We start from the raw sequence: 22,563 nt of genomic DNA on the forward strand, positions 1-22,563 counted from the left end.
AGCTTTTCCTTCTTCATTTCCACTTAAATCATTAAAATGTTATTTTCAAGAACTTGTTTGCTATCCAAGAGACTCTTTAGATTAGCTCCTTTGCTTCAAAATTCAAATTGGCCATAGACTTGTGAGTTCTGGTGCCAAAAAGGCTCAAATTTGGCAGAAACGTGGGAGCCACCAAGTTGGATATCGGTTCAAAATGTGAACGTCTACGTCTACTCCATCTACCACTAAAGGAAGGGGTGGGCTGGCTGCTCCTCCATCTCACTTAACCTTTTATGGTGGTAAAAGTTACCACGGAGGTTACCGAAAGGTTTTCAAAACAAACCCAATATTCAGCAGTCACTCAGAGCTCCTGAACCAGACTTGAAAGCTGAAATCATCTTATATTTCACCTAATTTCATTAAGCCTCTCTCCCTGTGCTGTTGGCGTGAGTGTGTTTCACGGCTCTGCATTTATAATACCGTGGCATCTGTTGGGTTGGGTTTTTTCCTCATCTCTAATATTTTAGACCTCACACAGCCTCACACAGTTTCTATTTCTCATGTGCCCTTGCATTATAGTACCACGTGTGAATCCCAGCCCCCCATTAGACTATGAGCTTCTTGAGGGCAGTAACTATGTCTTATCTGAACTTTGTATCCTCCTCAGAAATTACCTCAGCGCTCGGCACATAGTATGTTCTTTCATAAATCTTTCATAGGAACACAGACTTAGTCCTTAAAGGAATTAGAAACCAGCTCGGTACAACACTCTCATTTTACAGATGAAGAAATTGAGGCCCAAGGAGGTTAAAAGATGCTTGCACAAGATCACGTAGATTGTGTCAAAGCTAGGATTTGAACTCAGATTCTCTAGAGTCAATACTCTTTTTACTGGTAAATTAATTAATTTATCAATTTCCCAATCCTAAACCAGGCCCTTACATCTTTGTAGAGACCTGGGTCCCACTTGGATGACCCTTTTATCCAGAGATAGAATTCCAATTCCCACAATGTCCTGAAAATCTGTCTGTTCTCTCCCCAAAACTCATGAGTTTTCCTTGCATCCTGGTACCATTCAAATACATCTGTTGCCCCCTCAAAAAGCACAAGGACAATTGTAAAACAAAGCTAAATAAAACCTACTTAAAGTACTCATGTTTTCATTATTGAGGAAAAAATATTTTGATCTTCCACTAGCTCTGTCAACTAATCAATGTGAGTATTTCTTATGTCACTGCCTTCCTACCTTTTGCAGTTTTCATCCATGTTCTTCCATAGGGCCTCCATAGATGTTCAAAGGGACTTACTAGATGTCTTCTAAATAGGAGTTCTTAAGCAGGAATCTGAAAAATTGTGGGGTTTTTAGATATTTTGACAAGTATTTCAACATACTTCATTTTTATTATTATTGTGTGCATTATATTTGATCCATTTAAAACCAAGATTCTGAAAAGGGGGTCCTAGGCTTCAGCAGAATGGCTGCAAAAGGTTAAAAACACCTAATACCGATCTCTCTCCATTTTCTGGGTCCCAGTGTATCACTCAACTGACCTCCAATGCTTGCTTCCCAGCCAGCCCACTTCTTTTTCTGATCCTATGTTATCTCATTATCTCACTAACCCCATATAGTTTGCATGGATCATCATTGGAAATCCACTGCTACCTTTTATTATAACATTCCATTGCTCACAGTTTCATTTCTTTGAAGACTCTGGTATTTCAAGACTTAAAATCATGTAGCATTACTGGGAGCTTTAAATTTAATTGTGGTTGAGACTGAAATATATTCATTGGTGGTCGCCAGGGATTTAATTTCTAAATCCAAAAATGAATTACTAAAGTAAATAGAATTTATGGTAGTTTATTTACAATAGAGGGAAGATATTCAGGAATGAGAGAAAGAAAGAGGAAACTCAGGCTTCCTCTGAGCCAGGTAGAAATACTAAGGCCCTAATCAGGGAAAAGAGTCTCAAGACGATGGGCCTTTTTCAGAGATCTAAACCTCTGAGAAAGGCAGGGTCACTAAGTCAGCCTTTTAACTCACCAACGGTGACCATCTAAAAGGAAAAGCAATCTGAGGTCTCCTGTACGAGTTCCTCCAGGGGTCCAGTTCCTCCAGTCCAACTCCAAGTCAGAGAAGCCTCCATCCAACTCGAATCTCAAATTGAATATCTCTTCTTCTGGCCTCTGGCCTCTTTTTAAAGATCTTTTTCTCTTGTGTCACTTCCCCTAAATTTCAGGTCTACCAGTCACAGCAGATGCTTTTCTCCAGGACTGCCAACTCTTTAGTTCACACCTTCTTTGGTTAGATTATATCTTTTGGGGTTACTTAACATCTTTTTTGGTTAGTTCACCTTTTGTAGTTACTTAACACCTTTTTGTAGTTAAAACGGGTAGATCTACTTAAAATCCTAAATTATCACCTTTTTGTAGATTAAAATCTAAAATAGACTGTGGATTGCAATTCAATCTTCCCAATAAAGGAAGAGCTAAGTACCTTCATTGTTACAATCAGGAGATTACAATTTAATTATCACAATCAAGGAAGAGCTAAGTATCTTTATTGTTACAATCAGGAGATAGCTAAATCCAATCTTCACAGAGCACATTTTTGTTTAAAAGAAGAGGAATTTCTCTTGTTTGTTCTGGCCAGGAAGCAGCTTGGTGTCACTGAAACACTGAACAGTTCTCCAAATGCAATTGATTCATCCTACTTCCCTGTATTCAGTTCTGGGGATAATTCACAGTATTTCTTTTTCTTTAATTGAAATTTTTTATTTAATTAATTTAGAATATTTTTCCATGGTTACATGATTCATGTTCTTCCTGCCTCTCTTCCCCCCCACCCCATAGCCAACATGCATTTCCACTGGGTTTTACATTGCCATTGTCATTACAGTGTCATTGATCAAGACCTATTTCCATATTATTGATATTTGTACTAGGGTTATCGTTTAGAGTCTACATCCCCAATCATATCCCCATCAAACCATGTGATCAAGCAGTTGTTTTTCTTCTGTGTTTCTACTCCCATAGTTCTTCCTCTGGATGCGGATAGCGTCCTTTCTCATAAATCCCTCAGAATTGACTTCCGGTTAAGATGGCGGCTTAGAGAAAGCTGAAGTTCAGATCTCCGGAAAACCCTTCCCGACCGATCTCAAACTAGAAGCTCCTAAGGCGCCGAAATTCAAAACGATCAACAGCACAGACCCTGGGAACCCTCCTCCTGGACCTGGACCCGGTTCAAAAGGTACGGCTCCCCTTAAAAGCCAGAACCCGAGATCCCTCGGACCTCAGGGGTAGGAGCGCAGAGTCCAAGGCTCCCGGAAGCGGCAGCCGCGCCGGGCTCAGAGAGCAGGGTCTGAGGAACAACAACCCTCAGGGTCTTCTACCCAAGTCCCAGTCCGGGTGAAAGTTACTGCCTGGGGCTTCCGCTGCAGAGAGCCCGTTGGTCCGGGGGAAAGTTACAGCCTGGGGCCTCCGCTGCAGAGAGCTGGTCAAAACAACAGCAACCCTCAGGGCGGGCAAGACAGCCTCACAGGCTGGATCCTGCTATCCAAGTCTCAGTGAAAGTCTGTGCTCTCGGAGCTTGGGGAAGCGGCAGCCCATCCCCCCGCAGGCCGACAAAACAGCCTCACGGCCAGCGATTCTGAAGGCAACTTCCGGAAATCGAGCCAGGGGGAGAGTGTGGCCTCGTGGTCCGACCCTTCCATTCCAGTTCCAGTGAGGCATATTCAGTTTAACCCAGGGAAAGCTCATAGAACTATCTGCCCAGGACTAAAGCCCCTGAACACCAGAAAGAGACAAGAAAAACTAATCCTCCACATTCAGAAATGGCAAACCCCACAGAACCACAGAAGCCCCAAAATACCAAGAAAAATAAGAAGAAAGGGGCGACTTTGGACACATTCTATGGAGCCAAAATACAAAATACAGAGCAGACAGAAGATAATATAAAAGAAAATGCTCCAAAACCTTCCAAAGGAAATGGAAACTCTCCACAAACCTATGAAGAATTTGAATCAGAAATGACCAAAAAGATGGAAGCCTTCTGGGAGGAAAAGTTGGAAATAATGCAAAAGAAATTCACGCATCTACAAAACCAGTTTGACCAAACTGTAAAAGAAAACCAGGCTTTAAAGGCCAGAATCAGGCAGCTGGAAGACAATGATCGTGTAAAAGAGCAAGAATCAATAAAGCAAAGCCAAAATACCAAGAAATTAGAAGAGAACATAAAATATCTCACCGACAAGGTGATAGATCTGGAAAATAGGGGGAGAAGGGATAATTTAAGAATAATTGGACTCCCAGAAAAGCCAGAAATAAACACCAAACTGGACATGGTGATACAAGATATAATCAAAGAAAATTGCCCAGAGATTCTAGAACAAGGGGCAATACATCCACTGACAGAGCTCACAGAACACCTTCTACACTAAACCCCCAAAAGACAACTCCCAGGAATGTAATTGCCAAATTCCAAAGCTATCAAACAAAAGAAAAAATCCTACAGGAAGCCAGAAAAAGACAATTTAGATATAAAGGAATGCCAATCAGGGTCACCCAAGACCTTGCAAGTTCTACTCTGAATGATCGAAAGGCATGGAACATGATCTTCAGAAAGGCCAGAGAGCTGGGTCTCCAACCAAGAATCAGCTACCCAGCAAAACTGACTATATACTTCCAAGGGAAAGTATGGGCATTCAACAAAATAGAAGACTTCCAACTTTTTGCAAAGAAAAGACCAGAGCTCTGTGGAAAGTTTGATACCGAAAATCAAAGAGCAAGGAATACCTGAAAAGGTAAATATTAAGGAAAGGGGAAAAATGTTATCTTCTTTTACTCAAACTCTCTTCTATAAGGACTACATTTATATCAACCTATGTATACTAATATGTGGGGAAAATGTAATGTATAAATAGGGGGTAAAGAAAGACCAAATAGAATAATGGTTCTCACACAAAGATTCACAGGGGAAGGGGAGGGGAAGAAAACTCCTATAAGAAGGAGAGGAAGAGAGGGGGGGGGTTTACTTAAACCTCAATCTCAGGGAAATCAACTCTGAGAGGGAAAAACATCCAGATCCATTGGGATCTTGAATTCTATCTTACCCAACAAGGGTAAGGAGAAGGGAAAACCAAGGGGGGGAGGGGGAGAGGGAGAACAAAAAGGGAGGGAAAGAGAGGGGGGAAGGGGAGGGAACAAAAAGGGAGGGACTAAAAAGGGAAACATCAAGGGAGGGGACAAGGGGGACTGATTCAAAGTAAATCACTGGACTAAAAGGTAGAGCCGAAGAAGAAAAGGTTAGAATTAGGGAAGGCAATCAAAATGCCAGGGAGTCCACAAATGACAATCATAACTTTGAACGTGAATGGGATGAACTCACCCATAAAACGTAGACGAATAGCAGAATGGATTAGAATCCAAAACCCTACCATATGTTGTCTTCAAGAAACACACATGAGGCGGGTTGACACCCACAAGGTCAGAATTAAAGGATGGAGTAAGACCTTCTGGGCCTCAACTGATAGAAAGAAGGCAGGAGTGGTAATCATGATATCTGATAAAGCCAATGCAAAAATAGACCTGATCAAAAGGGATAGGGAAGGTAATTATATTTTGTTAAAAGGGACTCTAGACAATGAGGAAATATCATTAATCAACATGTATGCACCAAATAATATAGCACCCAAATTTCTAATGGAGAAACTAGGAGAATTGAAGGAAGAAATAGACAATAAAACCATACTAGTGGGAGACTTAAACCAACCATTATCAAATTTAGATAAATCAAATCAAAAAATAAATAAGAAAGAGGTAAAAGAAGTGAATGAAATCTTAGAAAAATTAGAATTAATAGACATATGGAGAAAAATAAATAGGGATAAAAAGGAATACACCTTCTTCTCAGCACCACATGGCACATTCACAAAAATTGACCATACATTAGGTCACAGAAACATAGCACACAAATGCAAAAAAGCAGAAATAATGAATGCAGCCTTCTCAGATCACAAGGCAATAAAAATAATGATTAGTAATGGTACATGGAAAACCAAATCTAAAACCAATTGGAAATTAAACAATATGATACTCCAAAAACGTTTAGCTAAAGAAGAAATCATAGAAACAATTAATAATTTCATCAAGGAAAATGACAATGGCGAAACATCCTTTCAAACCTTTTGGGATGCAGCCAAAGCGGTAATCAGAGGCAAATTCATATCCCTGAAAGCTCATATTAACAAACAAGGGAGAGCAGAGATCAATCAATTGGAAATGCAATTGAAAAAACTCGAAAGCGATCAAATTAAAAACCCCCAGCAGAAAACCAAATTAGAAATCCTAAAAATTAAGGGAGAAATTAATAAAATCGAAAGTGATAGAACTATTGATTTAATAAATAAGACAAGAAGCTGGTACTTTGAAAAAACAAACAAAATAGACAAAGTACTGGTCAATCTAATTAAAAAAAGGAAGGAAGAAAAGCAAATTCACAGCATTAAAGATGAAAAGGGGGACAGCACCTCCAATGAGGAGGAAATTAAGGCAATCATTAGAAATTACTTTGCCCAATTATATGGCAATAAATACACCAATTTAGGAGAAATGGATGAATATATACAAAAATACAAACTGCCTAGACTAACAGAAGAGGAAATAGAATTCTTAAATAATCCCATATCAGAAATTGAAATCCATCAAGCCATCAAAGAACTTCCTAAGAAAAAATCCCCAGGGCCTGATGGATTCACCTGTGAATTCTATCAAACATTCAGAGAACAGTTGACCCCAATACTATACAAACTATTTGACATAATAAGCAAAGAGGGAGTTCTACCAAACTCCTTTTACGACACAAACATGGTACTGATTCCAAAACCAGGCAGGTCAAAAACAGAGAAAGAAAACTATAGACCAATCTCCCTAATGAATATAGATGCAAAAATTTTAAATAGGATACTAGCAAAAAGACTCCAGCAAGTGATCAGAAGGATCATTCACCATGATCAAGTAGGATTCATACCAGGGATGCAGGGCTGGTTCAACATTAGGAAAACCATCCACATAATTGATCACATCAACAAGCAAACTAGCAAGAACCACATGATTATCTCAATAGATGCAGAAAAAGCCTTTGATAAAATACAACACCCATTCCTATTAAAAACACTAGAAAGCATAGGAATAGAAGGGTCATTCCTAAAAATAATAAACAGTATATATCTAAAACCAACAGCTAATATCATCTGCAATGGGGATAAACTAGATGCATTCCCAATAAGATCAGGAGTGAAACAAGGATGCCCATTATCACCTCTACTATTTGACATTGTACTAGAAACACTAGCAGTAGCAATTAGAGAAGATAAAGAAATTGAAGGCATCAGAATAGGCAAGGAGGAGACCAAGTTATCACTCTTTGCGGATGACATGATGGTCTACTTAAAGAATCCTAGAGATAAATCCCTCAGAATTGTCCTGCATCATTGAATTGCTGCTAGTAGAGAAGTCCATTACGTTCTCTTGTACCACAGTCTATCAGTCTCTGTGTACAATGTTCTCCTGGTTATGCTCCTCTCTCTCTGCATCAATTCCTGGAGGTCATTCCAGTTCACATGGAATTCCTCTAGCTCATTATTCCTTTGAACACAATAGTATTCTATCACCGACATATACCACAATTTGTTCAGCCATTCCCCAATCGAAGGGCATCCCCACATTTTCCAATTTTTTGCCACCACAAAGAGCACAGCTATGAATATTTTTGTACAAGTCTTTTTCCTTATGATCTCTTTGGGGTATAAACCCAGCAGTAACTCACTGTATTTCTACATTGAATACCTTCTTGGAAATTCATTGAACTCACCTGATCACAATGCAAGCACTATGCATTTAGCTTTTTCTCTATGAATTGTTGGCTGATCTGCTAATGGAATGGTGGACAGACCTCCAGGCTTTAAGACAGAAAAAACATAAGTTCTAATCTTGCCTTTGGGGACTCCTTTTTATGGCAACTGCTGTATGTAAATTGGACTGTTGCAAAAATGCAAAAGTGAATTTTGGTCTTTTGTCCATTTACCTCAAGAAGATCAATACCTTCAAATGGCATATCAGTTCATCTGTCTTTGGACAATGAGCTCACTTATAGTCGATGTTAATAAATAATCTAAAAATTGTATGCTTTTTAGCCCTCTCTTCTCCCTCTCAGTTATCCCACCAATCCATCAACAAAGATTTATTAACCACTTGTTATGTGCACAGGCTTTGTGCTATGTACTGGGGATTTTAAGAAGCCAATTACTATCCCTGTTCTCAAGGACCTTACATTACAATTAGGGAAACAAAGGAAATATAAATTATCTACTACATGCTAGATATATTCAGACTGAATGGAAAGTGATCTTAGAGGGAAAGTCACTAGGAATCACAATTACTACAAAAGCAAACAGAAGGCATTCAGGACTTAGAATATTTTTATTTTCTTTGTTTCAGGAGTTATCATGGCTAGAAAACTCATTATCTAATGGTTAGCATGCTGGTGATGACCCTCTCCATACCAACCTGGTTTACTGTGTTTTTTAATTTATTTAATTAATAAGCATTTGTTTTCTCTCCCTCTCAAACTCTCTCTCCTCAAATGAAAAGGGAAAAAATGTCACTCAATTGTTACAGTTATGATCTATTTGTCATGACACCATTTTGAACTGTTCTTGGCAAAAATTCTGCAGTAATTTGTCATTTTTTTTCTAGCTTATTCTTCAGATGAGGAAACTGAAGTAAATAGGGTTAGATCACACAGCAAGTAAGTGTCTACGGCCAGATTTGAACTCATGAAGATGAATCTTCCTGATTCCAAGTCCAGTAGTGTATCCATTATGCCACTAAGTTGCCCCTTTTTTCAAATAAATATACATAATCAAGAAAAACTAATTCCCACCCTAACCAGATCCAAAAATGTATGATTTATTCTGCATCTTAAGTCCATCTCTCTCTGTCTGGACATGGCTTTATCATAGGTCATACGGTCATTGTGTTGAACAGAGTTCTTAAGCCTTTCAAAGTTCTCTATTTTTGCAACATTGTAGTTATTGTATAAATTGTCCCCCCAGTTCTGCTTACTTTACTCTGCATCAGCTCTTACGAATCTTTCTAGATTTCTCTGAAACTGTTCAAAACAATAACAAACTTGATCTCCCCTCCTACTTTTCAGTTACATTTTATGTATTCTCTTCTCCCATTAAATGTAATCTACTTGAAAGCAAGGACTATCTTTTTTTTTTTGCTTCTATTTGTATTTCCAGCATTTATCACAGTGCCTGGCATGAAACAAATGCTCAATAAATGCTAGATTCCTCCTCCTTCTTTCTCCATTCCTTCATTCCATCTAGAGGAAGAAAAAGTCAAAAATCTCAAGAAAAGTAATGAGAAAAAAGTTGGAGGGAAGGGGGACCAGCAGTGCCAGATCTACACTATAAAGTAATAATCATCAAAATGATTTAGTACCAGTTTAAAAAATTGATCCAATCAGTAAAACAAATTAGGTACACAATATACAGAAACAACCATACCTAATAGCCTAGTGCAGTGGTGGTGAACCTTTTAGAACCTTCTAGAGACCATGTGCCATGCCATTCCCTCCCAGAGACCAAGTGCCCTTCCCCCTTCCCTTACCCCAGACAGGGGAGGGAGTAAGGAAAGAGGGACAGGGAGGTGAAGTAGAGAGGGTAAAGGGAGCAGCTATGCCAGAGTCCCTCTGCCTTTCTAGTAACTAACTGCCAGGGATGGCACACGTGCCCACAGAGAGGTCTCTGTGTGCCATCTTTGGCATACATGCCATAGGTTTGCCATCATAGTACTAGTGTTTATTTAAAAACTATGAGGTGGATTTTTGAAAAGTTAACTCAAAGTGTCACCAAGACTGGACATAAAGGCCTTTCTCATCCTGTGGGAACTGCCAGTGCTTATGTTACACTGGCATGCCATGATCAAACAAGAACAAAGAGCTTTTACAGAGGACTAAAAGAAAACAAAAAGTCCATCCTAAATGTATGGATTAGATTTCTATTACTGACTCCCTCCTAAGGATACTATAATTCCCCAAACCACCAAGTACCATTTTTTTACAAAGAGTTGTGACCTCTTCAATCAACCTTTCCCCCCAGATATCCTACCCAAATAGATGCTTCTCAGACCACTCCAGAGGAGAGAAACAATCTTCTTTTCAAAGACAGTGAAAAAGAGCTTGTATTTAAGATGGACAAGCAGATAATTGGGAAGGGCAGTTCAGAGAAAGAGCAGACGTGAGAGGAGTAAGCACCAGGCCTGAGTTCTTTATGATGAACATGCATACCATGAAGAAAAGAAACTAGATTTCTCTTCCTATATTGATTGGCTTTTGACATACTCAAGGTGGAGTCATTAAAAAAATGTCACCAATCAAAGGGCTTTGTTTTTTGTTTTTTGTTTTTTGTTTTTTTTGTTTTAAAACAGGCTTGTGATTTCATCAGTGTAAGAAGCTACTGTGAAGGAATTTACTGTTTCATTGGCAATATGCAACCCATCTCTCCCCTGTAAATTTTTGCCATACTTGCTTCCTTCTAATTTGATTTGCCTACTCTCTACTTCCTCCAGCTCATGCCCACTAACCTTAATGTCCACCATTGCTCCATCCTGGGCCCCTTCTCTTTTCCCTTTACTCTACCACTTGGTGATCCCCTAGATTCAGTTATACCGATGATTCTCTGCCCTCTTTACCCAACTCAGGACTCCTGACCTTCAATTTTGCATCACTAACTAACTACCTTTTGGACCCAAAATGGAAGGCCCATAGACATCTCAGACTCATCATGCCCAAAGCCAAATTTGTCATCTTTCCTCAGAAATCCTCCCCTCTTCTGTACTTTATTGTCGAGGGTACCACTCTCCTCCTGGTCACTCATACTCACTCCATAGATCCCATCTGCTGCCGGTTCTTGTCATTTCTACCTTCTCAACATGCCTCTTTTGTGTTCCTTTCTCTTGTAAGGATAATTTTAGTGTTTTGACTTAAAATCTAAATAAGTGGTCACCATGGGAAATTCCCAAATATGAAAAATACCCAAGTCAGCTGAGGATTTATGGAGATTTTAATTAATATAAATGAAGGAATTAAGGGAAGGAGAGAGAGAAAGAGAGAGAGAATTAATTTAAACTGCTCTGGCTCAAGCTCACCACGAGACCATCTCCAAGCAAGCTCCAGTCCTCCATTGAATCTCCTGAACGGAGTTCAAAATCTAACTCAGTTCAACTCTGAACTCCATCCTGAACTGTTCCTAAGCCTCCTTTTAAAGTGAATTTTCTCTTATGTTACCTCCCCTAAATGTTCACATCTACCAATCACAGTAGACGCTTTTTTCCAGGACTGCCCATTCTTAGTTTTCACCTTCTTTGGTTCTTGCCTTCACTATAAGGTATGAGTTAGGTATCTTCATTGTTCAAACAGGAGTTTACAACTTTTATCTTCCCCTAAAGTATGTCTAATTAGGGTGGAGTAATTTTAAAAGTTCCCAATACATTTCTGATTCTTGTTAGATCAAGTATCTCCATTGTTACAATAAGGGAAGAGCTAAACCAAATCTTCTAAGGTACAGTCTGAGTAGTTTTTAAGATTCACACTCTCTGTTTACAAATATTCAGTATATGACTATGCATGTGCTTGTCTCCACTATTAGAATATAAGCTCATTGCGTTGTATGACCAACAAGATGATGGCCTAGATATTTTTCCCAATCCCCACCAACTTTGTACACACACAAAAAAACTCAAAAGATCAATTGTAAGCTAGAAAAAGAGCAACTATATGGAGGCAGCTAGGTGGTACAGTGGACTAAGAGCCCGGCCTAGAGATGGGAAGTTCAAATGTGGCCTCAGACACTTCCCGGCTGTGTGACCCTGGACAAGTCACCTCACCCCCATTGCCTAACCCTTACCACTCTTTTGCCTTGGAGCCAATACACTGTATTGATTCTAAGGTGGAAGGTAAGGGTTTTTTATAAAGAGCAAATACAGCTGAATCTACAGGAGAAGAAAGAAAGAGCCCAGTGGAGATAACAACTTTGTAAATGAATCCTGGAAAGCACTAACCCATCACATATCCCCTCAGCATCTTTCCCCCTTTGTGAGGGAGCCCAGAGCAGTCTGCAGGCTTTTGCCCAGGACCACCCAGAGATCCTGCAATCTGATGGCACACCCCGTAGTATTGCCAGCACAGCAGACATTGACTCTGTTCAGGTAAATGAAACAGAGGAAGGATTTGGAGAGAAAGTGGGATCAGGATTCTTTCTGTCTAGGGGAACCTCCCAAAATAAAAGGCCTCAAGACTGGAGAGATTTTGCCTGGAACACCCAACCTGCCATCCCTTAAATCTGAAAGAAAGCAGCCAAAGCTGATATGTCCCAGCCAGAGTAGGAAAGCCTTGGAGTCAGAAATGGAACTGAGGCAAAAAGTCAGTGTGCGAAGTTGCACTGGGCCTAAGTAAAGGAGACTGGAACCTAGCTGGGGATGGTCTAGTCTCCCTAGAAGCTAACAAGGACAGGAACCAAAACCAGTGAAAAGTACAGTTTCCAACCTGAGAGGAAGTTGTAGCAACTTTTCAATCCATCTCAAGAGGTAAAATCCCATCAAAGAAAAAGGAATCAGAAAGGGAATAAAAGGGGAAAGGAGAAGAGAGAAGATAAGGGGGAAAGACTAAAACCACCAAAGACTTCAAGAGGAATAAAATCCATTTTGAAATCTAGCATTCACTTAACCCTGTTTGCCTCAGTTTCTTCATTCATAAAAGGAGCTGGAAAAGAAAATGGCAAACCACTCCAAGTATCTCTGCCAAGAAAACCCCAACATAAGGTCAAGAAGAGCTGGACACAACCGAAATGGCTCAACAACAAAAATTAAAAAGCAGAAAAATCAACAAAAAGAAGATCATAAGTTGGAGGAAGAATAAGTGCTAAATATTCAAAAACTTTACAACGTTCTCTTGTATCAGACAAAAGAAATTTAACCAAAACTGGTAAACTATAGAACCCTATGGAATCCCCAATAGGAAAGGCAATGATAAAAAAGATGTTTCAGAATGCTCAGAAAGAAAAAAATTTTAAATAAATAAAATAATTAAGTTAAAAGAGAATAAATGCTAAAATTCATAACCTTCCTAGCAGAAACAAAGAGCAGAACAGAAAATTATGAATCCACACTTATGAATCTCCCCCAAAAATGAGATCGAGAACAAGAAATTTAGATACTAATTCACTGAAGCCAAGTAATCTGGAAGAAGTAAAGGCAATAATATTCAAAAGAATATATAATTTCTATATAAGCAAAAGTCGTGGATCTCCAAGAGAGAATGCATAAAGATAATTTAAAATTCAAAGATCTCCCAAAAGAACAGGACAAGTTTAAAAACCTGGACATCATAAGGGATGAAATAATAGAAAATACTATCCAGGATTTCTGAATGTAGAAAACAAAGCACCAATTGAAGGAATACAAAGATTGCTTTCAGAAGGAAAAAACTCACACTTAAAACTCCAAGACCATAATGGCTAAATTAACAACTACAATAACAAACAATGCATCCTATTAAAGGCCAGGAAAGGGGCCTTCATTTAATAAGTTTTTATATTCATAAAAGAAAGGAAATTTTAAATGTCTATTCTCCAACCACTAGAAATCATAAAAAGAAAGGGATATTATATTTCTAAAAATAAAAGAGCTCAAGATTTGAGCTGGGGATCCAAATACAAGCTAAAATGCAGCTCCTGCCCTCAAGGAACTTATGTAATGATTAAAATTCCTTAGAGATTACATGAATTTGTAATTATTTATTAGTGAAAGTTTGAGAGAGAAAAAGAGAAAGACCAGCCTAACTTTAAAATCCACTTCCCTGGCTCCAGCTCTAGACAAGGTTCAAACAGAGAGTTAAACCACTCCAGAAAAAGGGGAAGTCCAGCCAGAGAGAGTCCTGAGCAAAGGGAGCAAGCTACTGCTCTGACTCCTTTCTCATAGGGCCAATGATGTCACTCTTACTGGGGCTCTCTGATTAGACAGTCCATGTCCCAAGTCCTGACTTCCAGACATGTCGCCTGTCACATGGGGACTGCCTCCAACCCCTTCTGGAAGTCAGGACTCCAGATAGTCACCAGGCTGAATACACATGCACAAGTATGGAGTTACATTTTATATTTATGTAATATCCTTGCATTCTAAAGAAGGAAGACAACACAGAAAAAGGAGTTAAAAAGCAGAGAGAGGATATTAAAGCACTCACACTGAGGTTTGGTTTTCAAGTCTAAAAGTCAGAGGTAGAGCTGGGAGAGGAATGAAGGCTGGCTCGCCTGGGCCTCTCAACAAAATGGAGGCCCCCTAAGAAGCTCGCCAATAGAAGAAGGGTGCAGACCTTGCAGAGATACATTGCAAGGTGGAAAGGTCACAGGAATAGTTGAATTTTCCATGAGTCCACAGGAAGTTCCAGGATGAGACAGTAACAGAAATATGGTTCTGACATCTGGAAGTTATGGAGCCAAGCAAAAATAGATAATTAAATATATTATCCCATCTTTAGAATTTTTTGTTTTGTTTTTTTCATGAATTGGCCAATATATCTTAGATGAAGATCTTTTTTATGTCTGGACCAATATCTTAAAACATTTACCACAATTAGGTCATAATGGATATATTACCTAGACATAAAGGTAGATATCATAAGTAAATTGAGAAGCATGGAACATGTTGCCTATCGGATTTAGGGTTGAGAGAAGAATTTATGAATAAACAAGACATAGAGAACATTGTGGGAGCTAAAATGGATAATTTTGATTATATTAAATTTAAAAGGTTTTGTTCAAATAAAACCAAGGTAGCCAAGATTAGAAGGAAAGCAGAAAACTGGGGAGAAATTTTTATAGTGATTTTCTTGGGAAAAGACCTCATATCTCATATATATGGGGAAATGTCAAATTTATAAGAAAATCAATTAACAAAATGTCAAAGGACATGAACAGGCAGTTTTTAGAAGGAGAAATTGTATAGTCATATGGGAAAATGCTCTAAATTATTATTAATTAGAGAAATTCAAATTAAAGCAACTCTGAAGAACTGCCTCACACCTATCAGATTGGCTACAATGATGGAAAGGAAAAATGACAAATATTAGAGGGGATGTAGAAAATGAGGACATTAATACATTGTTGGTGGAGTTGTAAACTGATCCAACCATTTTAGACAACAATCTGGTATTAAGCCCAAAGAGCTATAAAACTGTATGTATCCTTGCTAGCAGTTCCACTATTAGGTCTGTTTCCCAAGGTAATCAGGGGAAAAAGAAAATAACAGAAGCAGCTCTCTCTGTGGTGACAAAGAATTAAAATTAAGGAAACACCCCTCAGGGAATGGCTGAAAAAGTTATAGCATATGATGGTGATGGAAAACTACCATTCTCTCTCTCTCTCTCTCTCTATATATATATATATATATATATATATATATATATATACATATATATATATATGTATATGTATGTATGTATGTATATATATATATGTGTGTGTATGTACATATATACATATATATAGGAAATGAATATATACATATAATGACAAAAGAAGGTTGGTTTTAGAGGAAAAACTTGCAAAGACTTGCATGAAATAATGCAGAGTAAAATGAGAAGAACCAAGAAAATGTTGTATATGGTCACAGCAACATTGTTTGAAGAATAATCGTAAATGACTAATTAATTATTCTTAGTAATAGGATTATTCATATCAGCTACAAAGGACTTAGAAAAGAAAATTCCATCCATCTCCAGAGAAAGAACTGGTATATGGAAGTATGTATTTTATACTTCCATATAAATATCTATATCAAAGGTTGGCCTTCTCTAATGTAGGGTTGGGAGGGAGAGAGGGAGAGAACTTGAAACATGAAATGGAAGACTGGATGGAAGGAAGGAAGGAAGGAAGGAAGGAAGGAAGGAAGGAAGGAAGGAAGGAAAGATAAAGAGAGGAGAGATGAGAAAAGAAAAATAGAGAAGATAATAAGACAGATTCAAAAAGAGGCTAGATAAGGGGCAAGATCTTCAAAGGCAACAAATAGAAATTAGGTAGAAAAGGAAGGTCAAACATGGGGCTGCAGAAGCCTTAATTCAAAGAACACGGAGTTTCAAGAAGGAATAAATAAGTACCTGCATCATGAAACAAAGAATACACTTTCAAAAGAGACCGGAAGCAAAGAGACTTAATGAGAAGAACAAAGTAAATAAATTCTTTTGAGAAAAAGTAAAAAAAAAAAACTTACAAAAGAATTTGGAAGAGAATAGGAATTTTTGCTGACTACTAAAATGAAAGGTGAAAAATCAGGATGAACAAATGATGATAGACATTCTAGGAAGACCAAAAAGAAATTAATCAAATATTAAAGCTCCAGACTGGGGGAAAAGTTTGACGAATAGAAGATGGGGTTGAAGGGGGAGACCATTTGGAACAGGGTTCTATTAAAACAGCTTAAACACAACAAATCACAGAGATCGTGAGTGATATCTGTGAAGCACTCTGTAAACTTTACAGACTGGGTGGGATGTAAACTTCCCTCCCCTTTATACACCCAGTGTGCTTCTTAATTCAACTACCAACCATTGCTTTTCACCCTGTGCCAGGCCCAGGGCTCTTGTGTTTCCTGTAATAGGGATGAGCTTCCCCCATTCTCCACAACAGAGGTAAGTTTTCCCTAAAAGAGAACAAAGCATCCCAGCACAGGATGAGCCCCTTGACATAGCTTTCTGGGCACCTAAAGACCAGCAAGTCTCACGCACATGGCGCTGGGGCTCCTCCACCTTGGTGGATTTGTAAAGACTAAGAATCGTGGTGCCTTTCACCATACTTTGCCCCGCCTATCTATCTGCCCCATTTTTCTGTGATGAAGAGGGGGGTCTTGTTTGAAGAAGTCGAGTGTCACAGTGGAGTTGTTGAATTGAATCTCCTGGTTACTTTAAGGCACAGTGACCTTTCTTCCACTGTTCGATGACTTGGGTAGTAGGAGCCTCGTTTGATTCCGATGTCAGTGAGTCCTGAACAAGATGCTGCCTTTGAGCCTCCTCCCCACAGTCCCAGCACAAGACCCCAAGGGGGCATGCCCTCAATGCCTCCCTGCCCCCCCCAACTCAGACAGGGCTCCCTCTACCAAGTGTGGGGCTCTCACTTTCTCCTGACTGCATGCAATCTGTCCCTCGAGATCAGAGTCCAAAAATGACTTCACACTCATACACTCTGCGTATGCATGATGGAATTCCTGGGAGCTGGGAACCTTGCCCAAAAGGTGGGGAACAAAACGGGGCAAAATCAGGCTCGCCTTCCCTTCCTTCATTCCTCCTTCTGGCCCTATAAGCTCTCAGTCCAAGATGTTAGAACGTCCCCGTCCGTTTCCCAGCAGACACTTGCCTGAAGCACACATCAACTCTGTCTGCAGCCATCAGAAGGCACTGGGGATCTCCAAGTCCTCCTTCAGTCAAGTCAAAGCTGGGGGGCCCGAGGCACGCCACAAGATTACCAAGCGACAGCTGCGGGGTCCTCAGGGTCCGACTGGCCGCTTCATAGATGATATCACCATGGAAGGCCCCTGGCTCCTCAGTCTCTAGGGTCAGTCGGCTTCCCTCACACACCATCCTTAAGCTCTCTGGCCCTCCATTTCTCCTGGCAAACACAGAGATAATAACGCAGGGGTACTTAATTCACAGGGTTGGCCAGAAGCCCAAGCAAGCGTCTCCAAGCACCGTATAAACGGGTTTCCACTGCGTGAGCTTGGACGAGACACTGGGCACCTTGAGCCTCCGCCTCTTGCCCTACGGTACAGTGGTCTCGGGGTTCCCTTTCCACTCCAGCATTCCTCATTCTGTACAGGATTTCATTCTCCCTCTGAAAAGTTTGGGGTAGGGGAGATACGAGGGGAGGCGGGCGGTGGAACTGTGCGTGCGATGTCATGGGGTAGGGAATGCTAGCAGCGGAAATTCCCTCCACCGAGGCGCCGAGGACCCTGCAATGCTAAGTGAGTTGTTCTTGAGCACGCGCCTAGTGTTTGCCAAAGGCAGGACTTGAATCAAGGCCAGCCTGCCATCCCCCATTCCATAATACCCTTCCAATAAATACTAACATGGCTGCCAGCTCTTAGGTTTCGTTTTTAATCTTTTCAAGCTCTTTGACACATATTATCTCATTTGATCCTCACAATAACCCTGCGAGGAAGGCTTTGCTATTGTCCTCATTTTACAGAAGAGGGAACTGAGGTAGGTGAAGGTTAAGTGACCTGCCCAATGTTACATAGCTAGTGAGTCTTTGAGGCTGGTTGGAACTCAGATCTCTGACTCCCAGTCTAGCACCCTAAACAGAGCAACAATTTGTATGGAAGGAAGGAAGGCATCATGCTCTGGCCACTCATTTCCTGTTTGACCTTGGACAGACCAATTTGCACCCCTTTGGGTTCAATTTTCTCATTCCTAAAATGATAGGGTTGGACTAGCTGATCTCTAAAGGTCCCTTCAAGCTCTAAGTTCCACCAGTGCTAAATACTGAAGGAGGCACTATGCCAGTCAAAGGAAGTGAGCCACGTCTCCTGCTTAAAACTTGTTCCAGCCCATCCGGATCATCATCATCATCACCAAATGAGTGTTAAATATCATTTCTATTATTACATCATTCACTATTTCTGCAAGCTCCTTCATTCCATTGTAAGCTTCTTGAGGAGAGGAGCTGTCTTTTGCCTCTTTCTGTATCCCAGGGCTTAGCACACAGTAGGCACTTAATAAATGTTTATTGATTGGTGATTGATGTATTCAGCGAGGGCAGCTCTTTACTGAGTAGAGTCATTGGCAAAGTTGGCAAAGTGGTCTTAGACAAAGCAAAAGCCAATGGAGTGGACGAGCAGGGGGCTTACCCTTCAGAGGCGCAGAGGAGGAGGAAGAAAGGGGAAGATTCTCCTGGAGGTCTTCCGTGGTTGACCTGGAAGAAGTCCTGTGGGCTGGGCTGGGAAAAGCAGCAGACGAGGTTCTAAGGAGGCTCTATACTCTACTAGGTAGGTGGGAGATGCCCAGAGACCTGGATGAAGACTCGTGGTGGGAATTAAGGAAATCTGGGGAAATATTTCACTATTGTTGCTGCATAGTCATAACTACGTTCCGCCGTGGAATAAAGGGAGGCCACTCTGGGGCAGAAGGGGCAGCTGGAACCCCTCTCTAGGGGTTTCTTCTACCTTTGTCTTAAGGCAGTCCCAAAAATGGGTGCCCTCCAAGAGTTCACCGTCTGGTGCTGATTAACACGACTGCAATCCTGGTTTAGATGTATGGATGCTGTAGAAACCTTGTTTTCTATTCACAGGCACCACGTGTGACTTAAACACTCCAGAGATAGCACGATTGCCTGGCCCTGTTTTAACACTTTTTTAAATCATTGGCTTTCTAAAGATGAGAGAGATTTGCCATCTTTGAATTTTAAGAACTCTAAATGCTGTTGTCCTTTAACGGTGCTACGAAAAACACAGCTAGATGGCTCAGTGAATAAAGTGCTGAGCCTGAAATCAGGAAGATCTGAGTTCAAATCTGGCTCAAATGCGTCCTAGCTGTGTGACCCAGGGCAAGTCGTTTCATTTCTGTCTGCCTCAGTTTCTTCAAATATAAATGGGGATAATAATAGCATGTACCTTGCAGAGCTGTTGTGAGAATCAAATGAGGTAATATCTATAAAGCCTGTACCAGGGAGCCAGCTCACAAATGTTAATTGATTGATTGGTTGATATATTGCCTTCCATCAGACCACATACACATATTCTGATGTACAACTCAAAACATTTCACTTGATGACAAATCTTCCTTCAAAAGTGAAAAACAAAACAAAAGTCAATTTCTTTTTATGCACTGCAAATAAAGAATCAGCCTCCAAGTCAAAAATATGTGGGTTTGGGTCCTGCCTCTGACACACACTGTCTATGTTACCCTGAACAAGTCATTTATCTTGTCAGAGCCTGAGGCAATAAGACTATAAGCATTAATCCAAAGGGTCGAGGGTATTCTTTATCTTGAGTTTAATAAATCAATGAAATACCAAATCCATATGAAAAAAGAAAGAAAAGAGCTTGAAAACTAAAAGGGTTGGAGTACCCTCTAGTGACAGATTCAATATGGCACCTCTTTATTCAGTTCGGACTCAAGATTCAAATGTGATTCTAAAAGAGCAACTGAATCCCCTTCGTCTTTCATTCTCTTTGTTACCTATGAAAGCCACCCAGACAGACTTCCCAGCCTTCCGAACCCTCCTAATTAGTGGACAGCAAACCAGAAACCTGCGACTTTGTGCCTCCTCCGTCCCAAAGCTGAAAGGAACATTATAAGAAAAGTTCGTAGAATTTGGATCTGGAGGTGACCTTAATTATCCTGTAAGGAAACCAACCCAGCACCAGGGAGTAGAAGTGGCTTCTCCACCAATACAGAACTGTGCAAAGATTTGAACTCAAATGCTCAGATTACAAATCTGGAGCTCTTACCAAATTATCTCTGCAAGCCAGGTTGAACCCTCTGGTGTATTAAAATGTCAAACAAATGGAAGCCCTTGCTATATAAATACGTTCTCTGATCTTTCATCTCATCCCCACAGAGCAGCGTCCCCGAAAGATGGGAGACGGAATGTCTTGTGTGAAGAGCAGCAAGGAGGTCAGGGTCACCAGAGGAAAAGGATGCCAAGGGGGGAGGGCCCAGGTGTGAAGGGCATTCAGTGTTCACAGAAAACCGGGTATTTGGTCTTGGAGGTTACAGGGAGTCACTAGGGTTGAATGAAGAGGGAGGCTCCATGGTTAGATTTGTGCTGTAGAAAAACTCTTGGTCACTGCTGAATATCACCTGGGAAATCTTGCTGGTTGCCTAATTCTGCTCTCATTTAGGATGCCCTTGATTCACGTACAGATGCCTTCCATGGAGATTTTTCCCAGGTAAAAGAGGGGGCATGTGGGTTAGTAGTCTTTGAGGTTCTCTCAGTTGCATCTTTTTGTATTAAGAAGATCTGAGATTTCCCACCTGCCCATAACTGTGTTGCCTCCCCTCCTTCTGATAACTTGCATATTGATTCTTCACTAGTCGAACAATTGTTTCTCTTCTAACAAAGCTGTCCTCTCTACGTGTCCAGTACAACGCTGGTTTTTCCCATCTTTCTTCTCTGTAGTTACGTTTCTGTTGTTCAGGTGTTTCACTCATGTCTGCCTTTTCATGACTCCATTTGGGGTTTTCTTAGCAAAGATATTGTAATGTTTGCCATTTCCTTCTCCAGCTCATTTTATATAGATGAGGAAACCGAGGCAAACAGGGTTAAGGGACTTGCCTAGAGTCACACAGCTAACAAATGTCTGAAGCCAGATTTGAACTCAGGAAAATAATTCTTCCTGAACTCATGCCTGGCACTCTGCCCACTTTGCCACCAAGCTGCCCCAATGATATTTCTACTCCTCCTATAAGCATAAGCAGGTTGGGGTTCTACTATGGTGGTTCCACTGTCCTTAATGGATCAACCTGTCTGTTATTGTCATCTCGGCAGATAATTTCCATTTTCTTCAAACTGTCACCATACTTAAATGTACTTGGGATGATTTTGTTTATTTAGGTAGCTTGCCAAGTTTTTCTCAAGTGATTTTACCTTCTATTGCTTCTCTCTGCCTTGTGAGATAATACTGCCAATAATAGTGAATCTTTGTTATATTTGACAAGTGAGTTTGTGTTCTAAATAAATATTGTGTTTGGCTCAGATCTGTCTCCATTTGGAAAACATAGCAAATGTTTGCTAATGAAGGTGATTTCTGGAATCCTTTGGTCTTCTCGTTTTGGCAATAAATATAGACAGTTTAAATTTCTTTGTAAAATTATTCTAATTTTTATTTATGTAATTTCTTATGTCCCTTTCCCGTTTCTCAATGGCATTTAAAGAGTTCAGGAATGAATTGTTTCATTTGTATGACGTGTTTTTGTCATTGTTCTTCATTTTTATTAGCTCTCATCCTTACCTGACAAGTAGGCCATCAATTGGAAACAGACAGCAAAGATATTGTAGAAAAATGAGCAGGTTGTTTGATTAAAAGTACAAAAACCAACTGAGAAGAACAAATGAATGAGTATTCATTCATTTGTTCAGGTGGGGGGGGGGATCTGTCTGAGTGAATATGCATTTTATAAAAAAAGGAAAATTAATCAGGCTCTGAAGAAGGTGGAAATATCAGAACAATTTTTTCAAGACACCCTGAAATTACAATGAAGGAATTCCAAGAACCACCAGAAAAGTACAAAAGAAATAGAAGAATTAAGTGAATGAGCAAAAATAAAGACAGAAATAAGCATCCTTAAGAGTCATATAAATACCATCAATTGGGAAACGGCTGAACAAGTTGTGGTATATGGTTGTAATGGAATACTATTGTGCCATAACAAATGGCCAATGTGATGATTTCAGAAAAATTTGGAAAGACTCGTATGAACAGAAGTGCAAAGCGGAGTGAGCAGAACCCGTAGAATTTGCATACAGTAATTGA

General features: G+C 40.0%; 1 long non-coding RNA gene across 1 annotated transcript in view; it reads right to left on the bottom strand.

Annotated features, from left to right (window-relative positions):
* Positions 1-947: 947 nt before the first annotated feature.
* Positions 948-22,563, bottom strand: part of LOC130455144 (uncharacterized) — a 26,584-nt gene continuing 4,968 nt past the window's right edge. The window contains exon 3 of the long non-coding RNA XR_008913072.1: positions 948-1,322. This is a non-coding gene — a long non-coding RNA (uncharacterized LOC130455144). The remainder of the gene's footprint in view (positions 1,323-22,563) is intronic.

This window comes from Monodelphis domestica, chromosome 6 (genome assembly GCF_027887165.1).
Source record: "Monodelphis domestica isolate mMonDom1 chromosome 6, mMonDom1.pri, whole genome shotgun sequence".
Taxonomy (NCBI): domain Eukaryota; kingdom Metazoa; phylum Chordata; class Mammalia; order Didelphimorphia; family Didelphidae; genus Monodelphis; species Monodelphis domestica.